General features: G+C 42.6%; 1 protein-coding gene across 1 annotated transcript in view; it reads right to left on the bottom strand.

Annotated features, from left to right (window-relative positions):
• Window positions 1-18769, bottom strand: part of TEDC1 (tubulin epsilon and delta complex 1) — a gene marked incomplete at its 5' end in the record, with an annotated part of 68545 nt that overhangs the window by 25079 nt on the left and 24697 nt on the right. The window lies entirely within an intron of this gene.

Consider the following 18769-nt stretch of genomic DNA (forward strand, 5'->3'; position numbering starts at 1 on the left):
GATATTTGTAAACATAGATCTCCTCATACTCAATAGTAACAACCCCAGCTGCGGTATACTGCTCCAGTACAGCTCCTTTCCATCTCCTCCCATACCTGGGGAAAACTCAGAACTACAGTATCTCCATTCCTCCCTACCTCCTCCCCCAAAAGCTTTCATCCCACATTCTCACCACTCAAACTGAGTGGATCTCTGGTGCTCTGAAACAGAGGAACTCCGTCTAAAAATGTTATGTTTTATAAAACCAAATTGTCTGATTTGCTGCATGAGGAACTCCTCCGTTTACCTGACAGTACTTGAAGAAGTGAGAGATTAACGTTCTACCTACACAGTTACACATTTTTTGTAATTATATGAACAGCATGCATGTATGCACACACGTATATAGAAAAAGAGACATTCCAAGACTATTTATATATCAGTAATGCCCAAATTTTTGGAAAGAATGACAGGTGACAACCTAGGAATAAAACAGAGCTTACCAGCTTCAACAGTTTCAGTAGTGGCCATATACACAAACATTTTTAACACTGATCTGACACCAGCAGCAACTTTTTAAGAAACACACCAACAGTAACCAGCCTTGAAAAGGAGGATCAGTATGAGATCAGAAAAGCTACACCTGCCTTATGCAGACAGCTGACTTCTGCCAGCTTTCTTGGGGTTAGTTATTTACTACATACCGTATAACTGAAGTAATTGCAAAGCATGAGTTTGCTTTGCAACTTTATTCTGCATATATAGCTTGGAGATAGAGAAATCAGAGAAGGGAATGCACTTGCAAAAGTAACTGCTGGAAATTACGAGCAGTTTCCTCTAAAACACTGCTGGATCCAAAATACAATTATTACACGTTTGTTCGCACAGCTGACACTTGGCATTACACTTACTGACTCTGCTAGTTTCAAGCTCAGCTGTTACACGAAAGGTGGAAGAATGGGTTTCTGTCTCATTTTTCCTACTCTTAGGTGTATCTGCAGCACAAATGGCTTACCTTATAGGATGTGACGCTGGCAATAAACCCAGATAAAGACCTGATTAATTATTCAAGCTACAGCTACCGTTACTTGATTTTAAAGTAGCTTTGTAACGTGGTCATGAGCTGTATGTGACTGCAGTCCAAGCATGTGTTGTGACAGCTAAAGAGGACTGAAGACTAGAAAGAGGAATTTTTCACTTTAAGCCTTTTAAAAAAGGGAAACACTTAGGAAAAAATCCATGCACCACTTGCTTTCCCACCACAGCTGAAAGAATATGGTTCTGTAAATGACCTGCTGGAGCTAACTGACCTTAACAGCAATCGGAGCTTCCTGAGCAGTCTCCTTAGCTAAGGACTTTCAGGATTTTTGTTTGTTTTTTCTAAACTGTGCCAGCAGTCATGCAATACCCAACCAGCTCACTGGAAAGCAGCCATCTGGCTCACTTACCTATCGCATCCTCACCTTTCACTAAGATGCTACCATCTCAGAAATATCAGGCCAACAACCCTGTGCTCGGTTGTTGCAGCCATAAATCAGTAACGGGATGACTAAGCTGCTGATTTTAGTGGGGACGGTTTTCAACTTAGCTGGAAAGCTCTGTGACAGCGTTAGGCAGCCTGCAATACCCAACTTCTTAGTTTCTGCCCCAGGACTGGATGGCATATCCCATATCCCATGCCATTCCTTTTACAGGTCTTGCAAGACCCTGATGTTACTGCAGCGCAGAGAATAAAGCATAACACAATAAGAAACAACACTGTGCAAATATCCTTGAAATACCTTAGCAAAAACCATAAAGGTAAGTGAGTGAGTGAGGTGGAGAGGGACGTCAGACTGCATATCTGCTTGCCATTAATTTGGCACAAGGACAGTCCCTGCGTGACCCAGGCATGACTGGCTTTCACCCGCACTTGGCAAACAAACAGCTATCTGCCAGCCAGCTTCTTTCCCCCAAGCCTCATCCTTTACTCAAAGCTTCTAATGAGCATTTTTTGTTCTTTAACTAAACCATGCATTTCACAAATTTGAGGTCAATGGCACACGTTTTCTTAGTACCAATAACAGCTCACACAGACGCATCGACGAGCAGTTCCACTCCTACTGCTCTGTAAACACCTCAAAATGCAAGACAAATTCACAAACTGCAGCTAAAGCTGTCTCATTTTCACTGACCTAAGGACCCAGTTGTTATCATCCCTCTTAATGAAATTTCAAGACGAACAGCTTCAGAAGACCACTGATTTTGTCTCACGAACAAAGTGAAGCAGTAAGTCAAAAATGTGCCTCACACAATTATCTAAATGATGCTTAGGGGTAGCGTATGAAAATTGTCTCCCTCCACACAATTAAGTCAAAAGCAATTTCCTTCTTTTTTTTTTTTTTTTTTTCTGGATGAAGTCACAGCTCTAAAATACTTACACTGAGAGAAAAAGGTAATGGCAAATTCAAATTGCAAATCTCTGTGGAGAAGTGACTCCATAATGAACGCAGAGAAAATGCTCTGCAGTAACAACTCCTCTAAACCATTGTAACGAATCCATCACTGGTGCGAACGACTTGCAAGCAACAGCTTTTCTGCAGAGGCTAAACTGTGCTTAACTGAGATGTTTTGGAGCACTCTGCCAGGAAAGCGCAGAGCCATACAGATGAAAGCGAGCTGTGTACAGAAGATGCCAGCATCCCCTGATGTGCAGGTGGGAGCTCCAGAGACAAACCCTCAGCATCCAACCTTTGGGAAACCGAGCTGCAAGAGAGAGAGGTAACGGTATCCTCCAGGTGGTTCTGGATACTCAGCAATAGGCCAAAAATCCTCTTCAGTAACCACATAACCTAACTTGCACCGAAGTCATTATTTACACATATCTGAAATTATTTTTTCTGTTGAGACATTAATCTTTTTCGTATTATTTACGAGCATATTGCTGAATTCATTGATGCCTGCAGACTGTTACAGAAATCAATATTTAATAATTTGCAGCATAACGCACCCTGTTCATAGGCTAATTTCCAGAGAGCTCCCCGCAACAAACATTTCATCTCCCATGCCCACAGACCATAATTCAACTATCACACCAACTGCAAGAAGTATTTTTAATCAAAAATTGCTTTGCCTAAATACTCAGAAAGCCATCCCATTGTTAGCCACACATACAAAACAAGCTCTCAACAATAAATCATGTTTCTTGGCTCAGAGACACCAGACTGCTGATTCATCACCTATTCACGCGTGACTGTAGACAGACAACTTGCACTGGGCTCCAGCTCACTGCAAACCTCACTCCAAATGCCAACATCTCTCAAGGATGACTCAGGGCTCAAGACAGAGCTGGAATATGCCAGGTTTTGGAAGCTCGGTATGAAAGCTTATATGGGGAAGGTATCAAAAGATTGTTTCGTGCTTCTGTTTAAAATGGAAATGGTTTTATTCAACTTGAATTTTGGAAAGCTGAATACTATTTCTGAATAACTAGGAACTGTGAGAGAAAAGAAGTTCCTTACCAAGACAAGAAAAGGGTAAATGCTCTTGGTAAAGGCAGATGCACCTAACCAAACACCAGATGAAAAAAAAATAAAACAAAATACAGCCCAGTTTCATTGCCTATGCTACCCATACAAAACTCCCTTGCCAGAAACAAGCAAACCTAGACAAATCAGAGCCCCTCAGCAGGCTGTTAGATGGATAACATTTTGTTTAGGACAGCACGTACCCCCTGTATTGCACATTAGCAGGGCAAATTTTTGGGACCCCTCCACCAAAATGCAGAGAAAATCTTGATATCATACCCATTGCTGGCTGGGACGAAAATCAGCACTGTAGGTGGACACATTCAGTGCTACAAGATTCAGTTCCACATTGTGATTTCTCCAGAAGCAAAGCTGGTTGAAACATTCCATACATCCCTTGAAGGCTGAAGCTAAAATAAATAGACCTGAAAACTAGCAAGTCACGCTGCAGTACTGTGAAGTACAAGGAGCTGAGGAGCAAAAACCAACAGCCCAATAGGCAGCCTCTAGCCACAAGGCAAATAAAGATCTGTTCAAGTCATTTCACAGGCAGAGAAATACTGTTGAGGGTTGAGAAAGAGGAGGAGAAACACTGCAACACAACTATCACGAGGCACATGGATCAGAAAGGCTCCTGGATGGCAAAGGTGGATGAGCACTTCTCCCACTGCCAACTACGGACCCAGTAAGGGACCTTGACCAAAACCCTAATAGGATAGAGAAAGGTTCCCTGTGGCTGCAGGAGCAGGTATTTATGATCGCCGCTTCAGAATTGTAATGGCAGATTTTCTTTTTCCCCTCTGGTGCAAGGGAAGATCCAATTTGGATCTTCTGAAAATAAAAATACGTAAAATCTAAAATAGAGCAGCTTTGGATGGAGAGCGTAATTCCAGATGCTAGGAAACGTGCAAAACCTCCAAAAACCTGACATAAGAGACCTAACTTTTCCACTCAGCAGCACCGGTTTTATACCACCACGGCTTGAACTTCAATTGAGTTATCTCAGTTTTACATTGCTGAGAGCAGGGAATCAAACCACTAGTTAGAAACTTAAGTGACAACGATCATCATTATAAAACATAATTGCTATTTGTGGACGGATTTAGAAAACATCTGTTTAAAATGAAACTGAAAGAAAATGGGATTTAGAGCAAACAAAATGAGGCATTTGGCACATAAAAAATTGCACATTTCAGATTGCTAGGCAATGAACTAGGAGGTACGAGCAGTGCCACTCACTTGCAGGGGAGCAGGTCAATGAATGGACCACTTTGCATTTCTCCCCGAGGATATGGCACGTATTAAACACCTGGCAAAAAGATCAGGAAAAAAAGACTGAAGTGCAAGTTTTATACTTTAACAGCCAAGATCAAGATGAACGAGAATAGAAGCACACGTTTTCTTCCCCAAAGGTATTTTTGATTTGGGGCATGTAACTTTGCATACCTGAGGAGCCAAGTTTCCAGGCAGTACTAAGTCCCTTCCAAGATCAGTTGAAGCACATTCAGTGGTACCCAAAAATCACAATTTACTTTAAGAAATGTCAGCCAGAGGATTTCAAAGGACAACATCAAATTATATCACAGTACTGCCTGACAGCTGTTCATATTGTACTGCTATCCAGTACCCCCACATAGCTGGTATCAAAGAAAGACCATTACTCATCTGATTTTATTCAGACTGTTTCTGTACACAGAAGAAAGCATTATCCATATTCAGCTTTTTCTTTTTTTCTTCCCCCTGTATACTTGCCCATTTTACTGTATTTTTAACAGACCACAAAAACGCACGCAGAAATAGAAACGAGTCATTTCTAAACCACTTTTTAAACTCATTTAAATTCAATAAATTCAGAACTGAATGCCACATTTCTGAACAATTCTGATATCCCCGTTTCCCTATTATGTTCCCACACTGGATGTTACCACCCCGTGCAGAAGAGCACGTCCCTTCTGTGCGTGTGGTAGCTGTCAGTGCTATCGTCAACAGGGGAATTTAGCCTTTTGGTTTCACCCTCCCCCCCTTTATTAGCCCATCTATCTTTGCCACCAGTTTATTATGCCTATCTACCGTGTCCTTCCTTAAGATCCTTATCCTGCGTTTGGCAGTGAATAGACAAAAACGCTATCCTTGCATAAAGCTGAAAAAATGGCTTTTTAAAACCAGCTTGCACTGCCAAACACCTACTAAGCCGAGATTGGCATTCTTCCCTCCCCTCAAGCCTTCATGATTTCTCTTCAAAATAAAGGACCGTGTAGCACAAGTTGTGTACTGATGTCTCACCCTCCTGCTGGGGCTTCTCCATAGGGGTTCACCTGTTCTCATAGGGTACCACTGCCAGTCCTGAAGGAGCTCAGAGGCCAGACTCCTTGGTGGTCCTGAACCTTGGTCTGAAGAGCAGTGACAAGCAGGGCTCCCCCAGTTCTGCTTCAAGGGACAGCTCATCAAGGACAGCGCTTACCATCCTCCGTGTCCAGGTCTGCAGCCCACAGCAGCCAAAACCCAAGCTCTCGGCACTAACCAATGTAAATGTTAAACAAATCACAACTCTCACCCAAGAACAGGGAAAGAAACTTGAAGGATGGCCTTCACCACTGGAGACCCAGAATTAGGGCAGGACGTTCGTGTTACTTAAACAACAAAAAGTTAGTTGATATGCAGATTAGCATAAGCATATCCAGCTGGATATGAATACAGTTTCTCCCAGCCTAGCTCTTCGACAAGCCATCACAGCCTACCATGCAGGCAGGTATTTTCACACATCTTAATATACGCATTATTGACTAGAGAAACTACTTATTTGAAGTCCACTAGTCTCCCTTACATCAATTGATTTCTCTTCATCTTAACTTAAAGGACTGTGTTAAGAGAAGCGACAAATATGTTTTAAAAGACCCACAACTCTGAAAACACTTGCAAAGCATGAGTAGCAGCTGGTTTTACAGCTCTATTTCCTTGGTTAAAAACAAGATACCTGCCAGTAGAACTAAGTTAAGCCAACATAATGGGCCAAATGAACATAAAGTCTAATTTTAAAAGGCTATTGAAAAAAAATCTTTACCAGTCTCCTCTTAATCTGAGTTGCATTCTCACCTCAAAAAAAAAAAAAAAAATCAGTTCATCTCTCCAGTAACAACTCAGCTGTGAGCAAAGTCACTGGAATACATGAGTTTAACTGTGGTTTACTTCTTTAATTAGCATTAGCCTGGAGAACACAATAGCCCTACTTTGCTTGACTTTCCAGGTGGGTTACGTGTTGTTTTGAGGCAGTGGAAGCCTAGGCTGAACTAGAGGAAAACAAAGCAGGCGTTTTGCATTGAGGTACCAGGGGAGGGTACCCAACATAGCTGGCAGACTGGCCTGAATGCATCCATTTGGTCCAAGAGGGGCAACCTATACCGAGAAAATGGGGCTTTATCAGACATCCCCAGAGTCCTAAGCATGGCCTTGAGGTTGAATTCTTCTGCACGGGGGACTGGAAGTGCTGCACCAGGCAGTGCTGAGTGTCCACGATAACAGAGGTCCCAGCTAAGGAGCAGAAGACCATCATAGCTCGGTGGCATTTCAGGATCAGCCTTCATTAACAGCCACACATTGGCACAAGAGGGAAGTGACAAGCCTGGAGTCCCTTTTCTGTTAGAAGCTAATAACTGGTTTCTTTTCTAGATGAAAACAGCAGCAGCAATGACTCCACAAGCATATTATAAAAACGCTCTGCACTCTAGTGGCTACTGTTAGCTTCGAGGCACAATTGAAGAGATGGGTTATGAGTTTTACAGCTCCTCACCTTACGATTTTGTTTCCTGAGATTTAATTTGTTCCTTCAGGGCCCAGTACCTCAGTTAAGATCCTCTGGGCTGGACCAATGAGACCCTTTCAGAAGCCATCACCAAAGAATGGCAGCAAGTAAGCAACTCTGAATCCAAAGTCTCTTACCAAGGAAGGTTAAGAGACACCATGATGAAGTAGACAGCATATTTTTGCTGTTAATGTGGAGACAAGACACACCTTTCACATGGGTGTCCCTAAATAGCAGCTCCTCCTGACCCAGCGGCAGGTGGGAATTTCAGCGAGCAGCTTACACTTCCATCAAGAAAGCATTACCCAGCACCAGCTGATGACAAAGCACCTCAACCTTGTCTCTCCAATTTATTAATTCCAGCTGCATTGTCTCAGGTAAAATTATATCTTACAGTATGTCGCTGTCACAGCATTCAAATTCTGTTAAGTGTGGCATAAAACAAGCAAAAGCACAAAAGCCACAATAAAACTAGTTGTCATCAGATCAGTTCTTCTGCCTGGCAATCACAGCAATGTGTCTCTATCAGTCAATCCACACGGTGCAATTCCTACCTCAGAGCAGTACGTATCTACAGTGTTTCAGAGATACCTTCACTTCTTACGGCTCAGGAGAGTAAGATATTGCTGCTACACAGCCCAACAATTTATGGAGTCCGTGATGAACCACTGCATCGTTTTTCAAGGCCCAAGAACTCTACGGGCTTGGTCAATAAAATATACCAAGTAATAATTCATCCAAAAAAATGGTGATGGCAACTCCAGAACTGCAGCTCTATTAACTTTTTTTTTTTTTTGTATGGATAAGTTTAGCTGAAGGCAATATTAGTGACAAATTGCAGCCTGGGGAAATTTTCAGATCAAGGTAATAATGCCATGAGGTAGAATGATTTGCTTTAGTGTTGCTATATAATGCTGCCAGTTCCTCCAACGGGACACTAATTGCAGCCAGAGGCCACCTTGCTTAAAAAAATATCTAAAGAAATATTTTAGCACTAAAACTGTCTGGAGTAATAAAAAAAAATAAAGCATCCTTCCCAAGAAGGGGCACTGGGAAAGTGAAGCCAGGTGCAGAGTTCAACAACTGAATGATTCAGAGCTGAGGGTAAGAAGCAAACAAACTGCTTGTCAGCTGTCAAGTAGAGCCATGTAGATGGGAAGGGACCTCGGGAGGTCTCTAACCCAACATCCTACTGGAAACACAGTGCTCAAGGCTCTGCCAGCAAGTTCTGAACATCTCCAACAACGGAGGTGTCTCCCTTTCTCCAGGATCTGCCCCCAGAGTTTGACCATCCTCACAGCATTTTTTTCCCCTCCATGCAGCCAGAACATCTCCTGTTCCCACTCGTGCCTGCTGCCCCTTCTGTCCCAGTGCACCTTTGGGAAGGGCTGATCCAAAGCTGCTAATTAAGCACTCAGCTCCTCCCAGCTTGACCTCTGCAAGTATTTTTTCCACTCCCAGCCCTTACTGAGCTTGCTGAGGCTCCCCTCATCCCGTTCCTCCAGCCTATCTCAGTCCCTCTGCGTGGCAGCCCTGCCCTCCAGCACATTGAATATGCCCAAAATTCTATTTATTGCCTGCAAACCTGCCCAATTTTCCACCCCTGTTATCATCCACTTACCCAGCCCATCTCTAACCAACTTGGCTATACAGATACAGGGATTTTCCCTTAGCGATACCCAAACACAGGCACATTCTCTGCCCCTACCTGCCTTTTTCAAAGCTCTTTAATTACGTGTCTCTGCCTCCTGCTGGGATGGGACACTCCGAGCTGCTTTGAAAGGGAGGCACCAGCAGGATCTGAAGGGACTGAGGAGGTGGAAGTGCCTGTCCCAGAGCAGGCAGGACTGAACCGGCAGGAACAGCAGGCATCAGATGGGCAGGAAAACACTGACACTGCAGACAGTTGCAGGAAAGGAGGAACACAGAGGGGATTGTTTTGATCATCCTTGTTCTTTGAGATTTAAAGCAGAGGTTTTGCTCCTACAGAGGTTTCTTTCTTTCTGCAGCATGAGGAAGAGTCACTCCATATACTTCTAGCCTCTCTGCCCTCCCTAAATTAACTCTCCCATGGCTACACAGTCATCCTGTCTCCTGTCACCAGCCTCAAACCTCCACCCAGACTTCTAGCTCCTTCCTGACTCACAGATATTCCCTGCTGGGGGCCAAGTTCCCACTGCTTCAGGAGGGGGCAAAACCTCCAGCAGCAAGGCAAGAGGGACAGCCGGGGAGGTAGGAGAGGAAATCCTCACCCAGGACATCGGCTCTGTGCTCTGCCCCAACAGGAGAGCGCACAAAGCATCCAAAGGCAAGCTCATGCATACTCAACTGTGTGTTGTTTTTTTTCCCCCAAAATTTATCCCTTCTAAAATTGACTCAATTTTGCCTTAGAAAGATCAATGTATGTTATCTGACATTAATTGATCGTTCTTGCTACTATGATGCCCAGCCGGTCAGAGCCTTTCACTTTCTTAAAAAGGACCAGGAACCCAGCTACAAGTAGGCACTGCATAAAAGCAGCTTTGAAGCCTTCTGACCTCTAATCCTTCCTGATTTTAGATGTACGACAAGGGCTGCATCTGCTCTGCCTCATTTTTGCAAATGAATCTGATCTGCCGTTTCCAACAGGGTTTAGTAACTACTATGACAAGCCACGTTTTATGTGATAAATGTCAGCAAATGAACTGAAAATTAATCGTCTGTGGAATTTCGGGAGGAAAATGACACAGCAACCTCCCCCCCTCCTTCCATAGAGTGAGTCATTAAAATAAGGCAGAAATAAAATTCTTTGTTCTTTCCATGCAGCACAAGGTGGGCAGCACATGCTGTCACTGACAGCCTCCTTGCTCTCTTGGCACTTACTCTTTCCTTACAGTGAAATGAGAGAAGGAAAAAACGTTATCTGAATCGCCGAGTGTTCTTGATTTTATTTTTAAATTGTTTTCTCAGTAGCCACTCTCCTACTCTGTAGGAAATACATGACAACAACCAAGTCATCCCATTTGTAAAACACCATCCACTGCTGCTCCAGTAATTGTAAGGCAGGGCTTGCATGTACATAGCTGGAAGAAATAAAATACAACAGCTTTTTCCAATTTCTACAACCTCCAATGTACCAAACCTCAAGCCAACTGAGCTGTCTCTGAGAAAAGCAACAATAAATAATAAGTACTGTAGATTTTAAAGGTGATCTAGGCAGTCCCAGTGCTGAACATCCTCACACAGAAGGAAAACGTGCGTTTCCTAGCACACAGAGCTCATCCTCCCCGCAGGCCCTGAAGCTCTGCACATCCCCATGTTCCAGACTTCACAGAGCACAGCCCCGCAGCAGGCACTCTGCTCCTGTCGTCACACCACCAGAAGACCAAACTAGAGATATGCAGCAAATAAATCTTTCAACCACCGTAATCCGTGGTGGTTTAAAGCCAGTTCCTGCTTTATCCTTCGACTTAACTGCATCAGGACACCAACAGGAGAGCAGCACCCTGCTCTGCCAGCCCATTGGCATCACTGACTCACTCCAGAAGGCTCCTGACCCAGCTCATTGCACAGCACCACAGAGGCTGTATTTCGTTTGAGTCTGCAGGTGATGCTCATATTCTTTCTTATTTGAAAAACCACCATCAAAATTCCCATGCTTCAGATCATTCGGCTCCATTGAGATTTCCTGTGTGAGCCTCCAGGCCTCCTGCGTTTAGGTGCTGGAGCTGGCACTATATAATTCAGCACGTTGTAAGCTCTGCTCTCCTCTGCAATATTAACGTGTCAGCCCCCATGTTAGTTCTCAGCAATCTGACAACCATGCATACAAAACGTCTGAGGTGGCTGGAACAACAACACAAAACATTAAGTAATTTAACATGGAGGGATAAAAAAAAAAAAAAAAACAACATTGGCTTTGACTGGCGGTGTTGTTCAGAGTGCAGGGTAGTAAGTCTTACACTTTTAATGCACAGTGCACTAAGACAACTGCTAGGGCTGGAAACTGAAGCGTTCAAAGTTAAAAGCTGTCAGAATTCAAGCTACCTGAATAACATTAATTTGACCCTCCCATGGCTGTAAGGCCTAGCATTATGTGACCAAAATATTTCCCTTCATCACCTGTCTCACTGAGGTCACAGAACAGCTGGCTGCTTTTCCTTTCTTTAAATTGCATATTATTCTGCCTGTTCTTCAGAGGAAAACCACGGACTTATTTGCCATACATCACTGGAATCCCATTCTGAAGGCAGAATTTCTTATCTTCCGCATAAACAAGTTATCTTTCCTAATGACCCATGTGAGATGAGAGGTAAGCATTATTGTCGTTTTACAAATGGAAAATGAAAGCAAAGAGATGAAAGTAAAACGGTTCTTTTTCTTTTGGATACCTTAACTGAGACTTCTGAGACCTGATTTCCAGAGAATTTAAAAATTATTATAAAGCACTTCACAGATACATCTGCCTAACTCAATTCAACAGCTTGCAGAGATGCTTTAGGTAGTTTTGATCGAGTTAGCTCCCGAGCCAACGCAACCATGGTGTGGGGCCTCTGCTGATCAGCTCCAGTGATAAATCGAGGCGGCTGGCTCAGGATGCATTAACACCACTGACTCCAGGATCCACTCTAATACTTCAGTAGCGCTGTGTGCTATGAAAACCATTTTGGGTTAAGTCTGACATTTCTAAACGATGATGCCAGCACTGCCAAAAGTCTTGAAGGGCTCTAAAGCAGAGGGCCTACTAAGTTCAGAAGCTGCTACTCAACATTTCTACAAATCGTATCCCTGAGTATCAAAGTGGGCACATGAAAGCCATGAAGCATCCATCAGTGGCACACCATGGAAAGTCTAGCTTAAGTAACTTGCCTAGTGGAACTTCAGAGGCACTGAAGTACTGTGATCTTCGGGACAAAGCTCCACTGGCTTGGCCACAAAGGCTTCCTTCCTCTGGCAAGGATTCTCCTACTCTTACCACTGCTTCATCTTCAGCAACCGCTTTCTTCACTGCAGTTATAACTTGGAAACAAGACACTCTGCTCTAAAAATGATAAAATAGTTCTGGGATAAGACACCATAAAAATTGCAACTGAAGAAACACTACTCATTACACTGCATCATCTTCTCTTCCTCCAAGTTGGACTATTAATATATATTTGTCTTTAAATATGTTTTTGGATATCTCTGGTGCTGCAGGGGGAATTTTCATTGATTATCTGCAGGATCACAGTCTCTAGAGATACGGGATACACTCAGACTCCTGCGTGAACAGACTGTCTAGCAGCTGCAGCAGGTTGTGCACTGCAGCACTGGTTGCCCACTCAACCATTGCATGAGGGGGATGAAATATCTGCCTGCAGGCATGGAATTTCTCCGAATCCTGCCAGGTGCCAGACACGTAACTCAGGTCTCTACAGACTCACCTTTGCCATTCACACCTCTCTGCCCTTACTCTCCCCTCTCTGGTCCTCACCTTCTCATCCATATTCAATACCTCCTGCCATAGCATCCCTTTGGTGCCTCACCTGGGTCTTTTTTCACCCAGATAACCTGAATTCATTATCAGAACAACCATCTCCAAGGCCCTACATAACACAGGTGGTCCAGGGGCATCTCTTCCAGCTTCCATCTGACTTCACTGCAAGAGAGCCAGAGCAAAGCAGCTCTGTCCATCCTGCTCTCATTTTCCTCCTCCTGTTCAGAGCCTGCAGCTGGGACTCCTGACACAGTCCGTGTTCCTCAATGTTGGAATGGTTTAGTAAAAGCAAGCTAAAGACAGGAAGAGAGGAAAAACTGAGGAAAATATTTAGAAGGGCAAAGCACTTGCTATTTTTATTCAAAGCACTGTGGTGAGTGTAATTATGCAGATTCCAAACACTTGTCATAATTGACCTTTTCAAAACACGTATGTCCATGCATCTAACATACAATTCATTGGTGAACCCTGAAATGTTGTAAAGGTCATCAGTTCTAGAACTTCTTCTCATTACATCACTAAAGAAATTAAGATGCACCTAGCAGCAATCACCAATGAAAACAAACTTGCTTAAAAAACAGGTAAATTTTTTGAAGCATTGGTTTAATAAAATAATTCTACCTTGAAAAAGTTCAGTAAATGGAAAATAAAAAAATACACTTGCTACAGAATGCATCAACTTATTTGTTCTGAAAATACAATTCAGCAATGCCAAGGTTTAAAGGTTCTGGTCACCTGAAGCCCTGTAAGCAGATTTAGCAAATGGTCAGAAGCCACCAACAATTCAAACTGAGTTTATTCTGGCAGTGTGTAGAGTAACTCTAAATCTCATTGTGTGCAGATCCTCTGGGGCTTGGCTGTCTCTTCCGCCCTATTGCTCCAAGAATTGTGTCACGGACCTCTCTATTCCTCTGGGGAAGGTTGTTCTCCACCTTTCTGATCTCATTCACAGAAACACAGCTTCTCCCCGCACTGAAAATATGCTCATGCCACAGTCTTTCTACAAAGAGCTCACACAGAGCCTGGCATAGCATTTAATAAGATTAATCTCCATGAAGATTGTCACAGAGAGATTTCAGAATATGCACAGAAAACACAAACAGACGACAAATGCACAAATGCTCACAAGCCACTATGCAATTACTCTTGACGTTTGTCATATTTTCTGTGCAGAGTCAACCTGTGAAATTTCAAGTATTTTTTTTTCCTTTCAAGAAACTGAAACACAATAGGTGCAGGTATCCTGAATTAGAACAGTAGTTAGAACATATAAAACACGGACCCTGTTCCAGGACAGGATGACAGAATATGGCTCTTACCAAGGGACTGAAACAATGAACATTGAAGAAAAAAAAGAGCTGAGGGACAGATCAGGAGGAGCATAACAGAAGATGATGAATCTACAACAATTTATGCCAATGAAGACAACTTGTCTTTGAAGCTCAAGGTCATTTTTTCCCCAAAAAGACCAGACCTTTTTTTCTGGAATTTGCATGCAGTACAAGCCTTCACCTCCTGAATTAATCTTCTACACAGCAAAACCACGAACTGTAGCACAAATACTACTTTCTCCATTGGTATCTACGCTCTTTCAGAGAGATGTGTTGGTTCAAACACTTCTTTTACAACAGTTAGAAGGACATCATAAAATACGAGATGGTCCCATAGCAGGCTCTTTGAAATTCAAATAAAGCTACATATCCTTCAGCCCTACCACACAAGGCCATAACGGGGCTGATTACAGCAAGCACACCACACGCACTACACGCTAGCAGAGGTCTGTGTCAAATCAGCGATGGGACACGGTGTCAAGCTTCGCAGCAGGGTTTTAACTGCTTATTCTCACCTAGCGCCTGCCTGCAGCGCCTGTCAGCACCAAGAATATTTCATAAGGTCCCAAACGACCACTATAAGGACACCAAATTTAGCCCGGCACGCAGCAGCTGGAGTCATCCCGCCACCATTATTCCATTTTCATCCAGGACAGTCAGCAACTTAAGATCCATTTCTGGAGATCGTGTAATACTGGAGTAATTGTTCAATAACCAGCCGAATGACTTGCATTAGAGAACTTTTATTGCTCAGCCTTTACATATATTCCAGGAGGTGGTGCTGTTACTCGGATGGAAATGGACTAACAACTTGCACATGTTATGTTTGTGCACTGAGAACACTGGATGATCATACCATTTAACATGCCTATGCTGACAAAATACTCCAGCAGATCAGGAAGATTTTATGCCAAGAAGTGCAGGAGCCCACAGGAGCATGCACAAGATGCAAACTGAACACTTAATTCCGTGCGAAGCAACTTCTTAAATGCATTCAACATTTTTAAAAATTCAAAGCCTATCAAGCCCTAATATTCCCAGCCCACATCTACTTGTTCTGAAAGGCACAGAAGCTCTTTAAGGTTTGAATTCATGAACAGCAATAAGTTATTCCTCACAGAGACTAAACCTGTTGTGTCGCCCATCTGTATCAGCCAGCTGGGACAGATGTTTTTAACAGAACCCGCCCAAGAGATTTAGTGCCTACAATCAACTCACCTTACAACTTGATTATTTACCCTCTGAATGTCCTGATAAGAAATTATGGAGTCCCATCTGACTGAAGGAAGCAATATACATGGTGTTCGCTGACATCTTCTACTCACACGTGAACAACCCAGAAAGCAGACTCATGCTACGCCAACACCATCCTATCCCAGCCCACCCAATCTCTGCTGCCAGGAGAGCTAAAGCTCACCTGAATTTTTTATGGGTGTGGAATTGACCGTGCATAATGTACACAAAGCCAGACAGGCTATTTGTTTGGTGTTATTTACTTCCTACCAAGGACCTTAGATCCTCAGGCCAAAGAAACTCCCCTTAAAACAGGTTAATAATCAGCAAGTATAAACATTTTCCATCAAATTTTGAAGCAAAATTATTAGCTATTCACACCCCAGTTCTATGGCTTTCTCCGCACATCAATTTGGCAGACAGCTGCATTATTTATTTGCTGACACACACAGTAAATCGATCTACTGGCATTTAAAGGTGTCGTCTTTACTCATTACTATTTCAATGACCTCTCCAACACTGCCAACATTGCACCTACGACCTGAGTTCTGACTACAATTTTTAATCTTTGCTAATCACAAAACCAGCAAAACTGAATTCCATGCATAAAGCGATATAAGAAGAGAGAGAAGGAACCAAAGGAATAGGCTGATTTGCTTCACAGTTCATTGATTGCTAGACACGTTCACAGTTTGATGAGAAAGTTAATTTAATGACTCTGAAGGGCAACATACATTTTTCAAACTCAAAGTACAACATCAGAGCTGGTGACACTGCAGTGCTGAATCAACTAGGTGGGCTTCATACACAAGGAGGGGATTATATCACATTGGGATCACAAGTCTGAAAAACTACATAATCTGTCCCACATCACAGCCACTCCCTACAACATCTTAGGAAAGACACACACGTAGAGGACAAGAACTAACAGGAGCATGCACACATCCCTGGAAATGGGACACGGGTTGAAATAACATCTCCCATTCACCAACATCTCTGGGCGGCACAGGAATCAAACAAGGCAGTGACCAATGACTCAAAACTGCACACGCAGATAACCACAGCCAAGTCAAATTGCAGGAGAAGTTGGAATTTTGATCGTGCCTCACTAGGGACAAACATAATTAAAACTATTACACTGGGAACGCTTCCAGCTCTATGAACCTGACAAAGACGTTTATGATGATAAAAGACTAATAACATCCAGTAAAATCCCTGTACATAAAAACATATCAAAAGAGTTTTATTGTCAGAAATTCAAGGGAAGAACATTTGAACGAGTTAAAGTGAATGTGCAACTGCTATAGAAGAGGGGTGGCACGACTTTTCCGTTTCATAAACTGAAGTTCAGCTTCATATCTCTGTATTCTAGCACGCTTCCCCTGTCAGAACAAACATCTCTTGTTTTATTGCAGGTCAGAACATCTTATATCAGGATATTATAGATGAAAATGAACTCTTGGCTTCAATAAAACCAGTCCAACGTCCTTTCTGTGGTGGCTGATTTTTGACACTTCGATCTGTCTATGCATTTCTCTCTTTGAGAGGTGCCTAACATGAGAAGGAATGTACAACACCATCCACCATTAAGGGGTGCATTACAGTAAGAAATGTATATGCTTGCTCTCTCTATTGATACATGCAGCAGGTTATTATTTGAGGTGACATTAACTGAAATGTCATATTACTCAAAGAGGAAAAAATTACTTCACAGTTTTTAGAAAAAACATTTGGCAGAGTGCTGCCATCTGCACCAATATCTGAAACCAAGCTATTCAAATATGCATAATTCACTTAATCTTATGAAGATATTTGAAAATTAGGCTTTTCACTATGTTTTCCAAAGGAGCAGCACTTTGCATACTGAGTACTATATCCATCTGGAAAACTGGCACTTGCAATAGCCTTGCCTTTTCAAGCCCGCAACACCTTGTTATATCGGGCTCTTCATACACACCAAGCATCTGACTTCTGGAAGCTGCTCTTTGGGAAATAAGGATAAGGGAGACAAAAGCTACTCAAAGGGTGACAGTTAAAATGTTAAGTCTCTTGAAAATATGTATACTGAAGTGTAGTGAGGACAGCCCGCAACTTTTCCTTTCATTTTAGAATCAGGCACAAAGGAATGAACTAGAAGAACCCCTTTTCTTAAATAAGCTGGAAAGCTTCAAGAAGTCACAAATTTCACAGCTGACAATGCTGAGAAACAATTCCAATTTTGGACCAGTCCAAGCAGTAAGTGACATAGGAAAAGAACTTCTAATGCACACACACTAGAAGTGGAACTTGTTTGGGACCACACCTGCTAGAGCAGCAGACTCTGGAGATGGAAACTGGCCACCCACAGCTCATTTGAAGAAAACATCTCCTGTCCTGCTTCTGTCCATCTCACTGATCAACCATTCTGAAGGGGTGGCTCTCATTTTATTTATTCACTGTTTAAACTTGGGAAAGGTAGAATGAAACTTTCACAGATTACAACCAAGCAACACAAAAGTCCACTAACATTCCTTGACTGGACCATCCTGTTTGAAATCAATACAGATTGTTCCTATTTTACCCTGATCCTCTCCCTTACAGCACACCTGAAGCAAAAATCCTGACTGTGTCACCAGGTATGACATCCTGCCTGCTCAAATGGTATGGTCTCCCACTTCCAGATTTATGGTTTTAACCCAAGAAAGGGAAGAGCATACAAAAAAGAAGATTTTTTGAATGATTCATTGACTGAGCTGTCAAAACCAAACAGGCTTCATTAGAGTATCATTATGCTTTAGTGTAAAATATCTGTGACAATTTCAGAATAAGGCTTTGGAAAAAAGTGGTTGCAAAGTTCTTCTACACAGCCTAGAAGTTTCTTGTCCCAGCCCACCAGACCTTTCTGGACACTTACTAAGCTCAAAGTCTGTAAAGTATGGGCCTCACAGGACCGTGCTGCTGTCTGCTCTGAGCTGCTGAGCAAACCACAGCAGGAGAATTGTGAAGAAGAAAAAAAATATCTCAAGCTGACCTGGCCACTTGCTCTAGGAAAAAAACAGTATTCCAGGAAAACATTCTAAACAGCTGAACCTTTTCAAGAGGCTGGATGCAAACGGTTCATCCAAAGAATACTCAGTGATGAAAGATTAATGTGCACTTTACTTTAGGGAGTTTGAACATAAGACCATCTCCCATCTTCAAATCTACTTTCCTGAATTTCTGTGTGTGCAATATTTACAATGGCCATTTTGACTCTTAAGGTGTCAGCAGAAAGAGTATCTTCCTTGAGTAAACAGACGTGATTAGACTGCAGAATCATGCCAAATACTGATTTTGTGAGGACCAAAGTCTTACATTTCAATCTGGTTTTAGTTACATATAGAAGAACTTCCATGAACTGCTTCGTAAAACAAATGCATTACATTGTACTAAAACAGGCGAATTGTACTACTACAAACAATAAATTGAAACATCTATGGTAATCAAA

The sequence above is a fragment of the Aythya marila genome (assembly GCF_965140915.1).
Source record: "Aythya marila genome assembly, chromosome: 8".
Classification (NCBI taxonomy): domain Eukaryota; kingdom Metazoa; phylum Chordata; class Aves; order Anseriformes; family Anatidae; genus Aythya; species Aythya marila.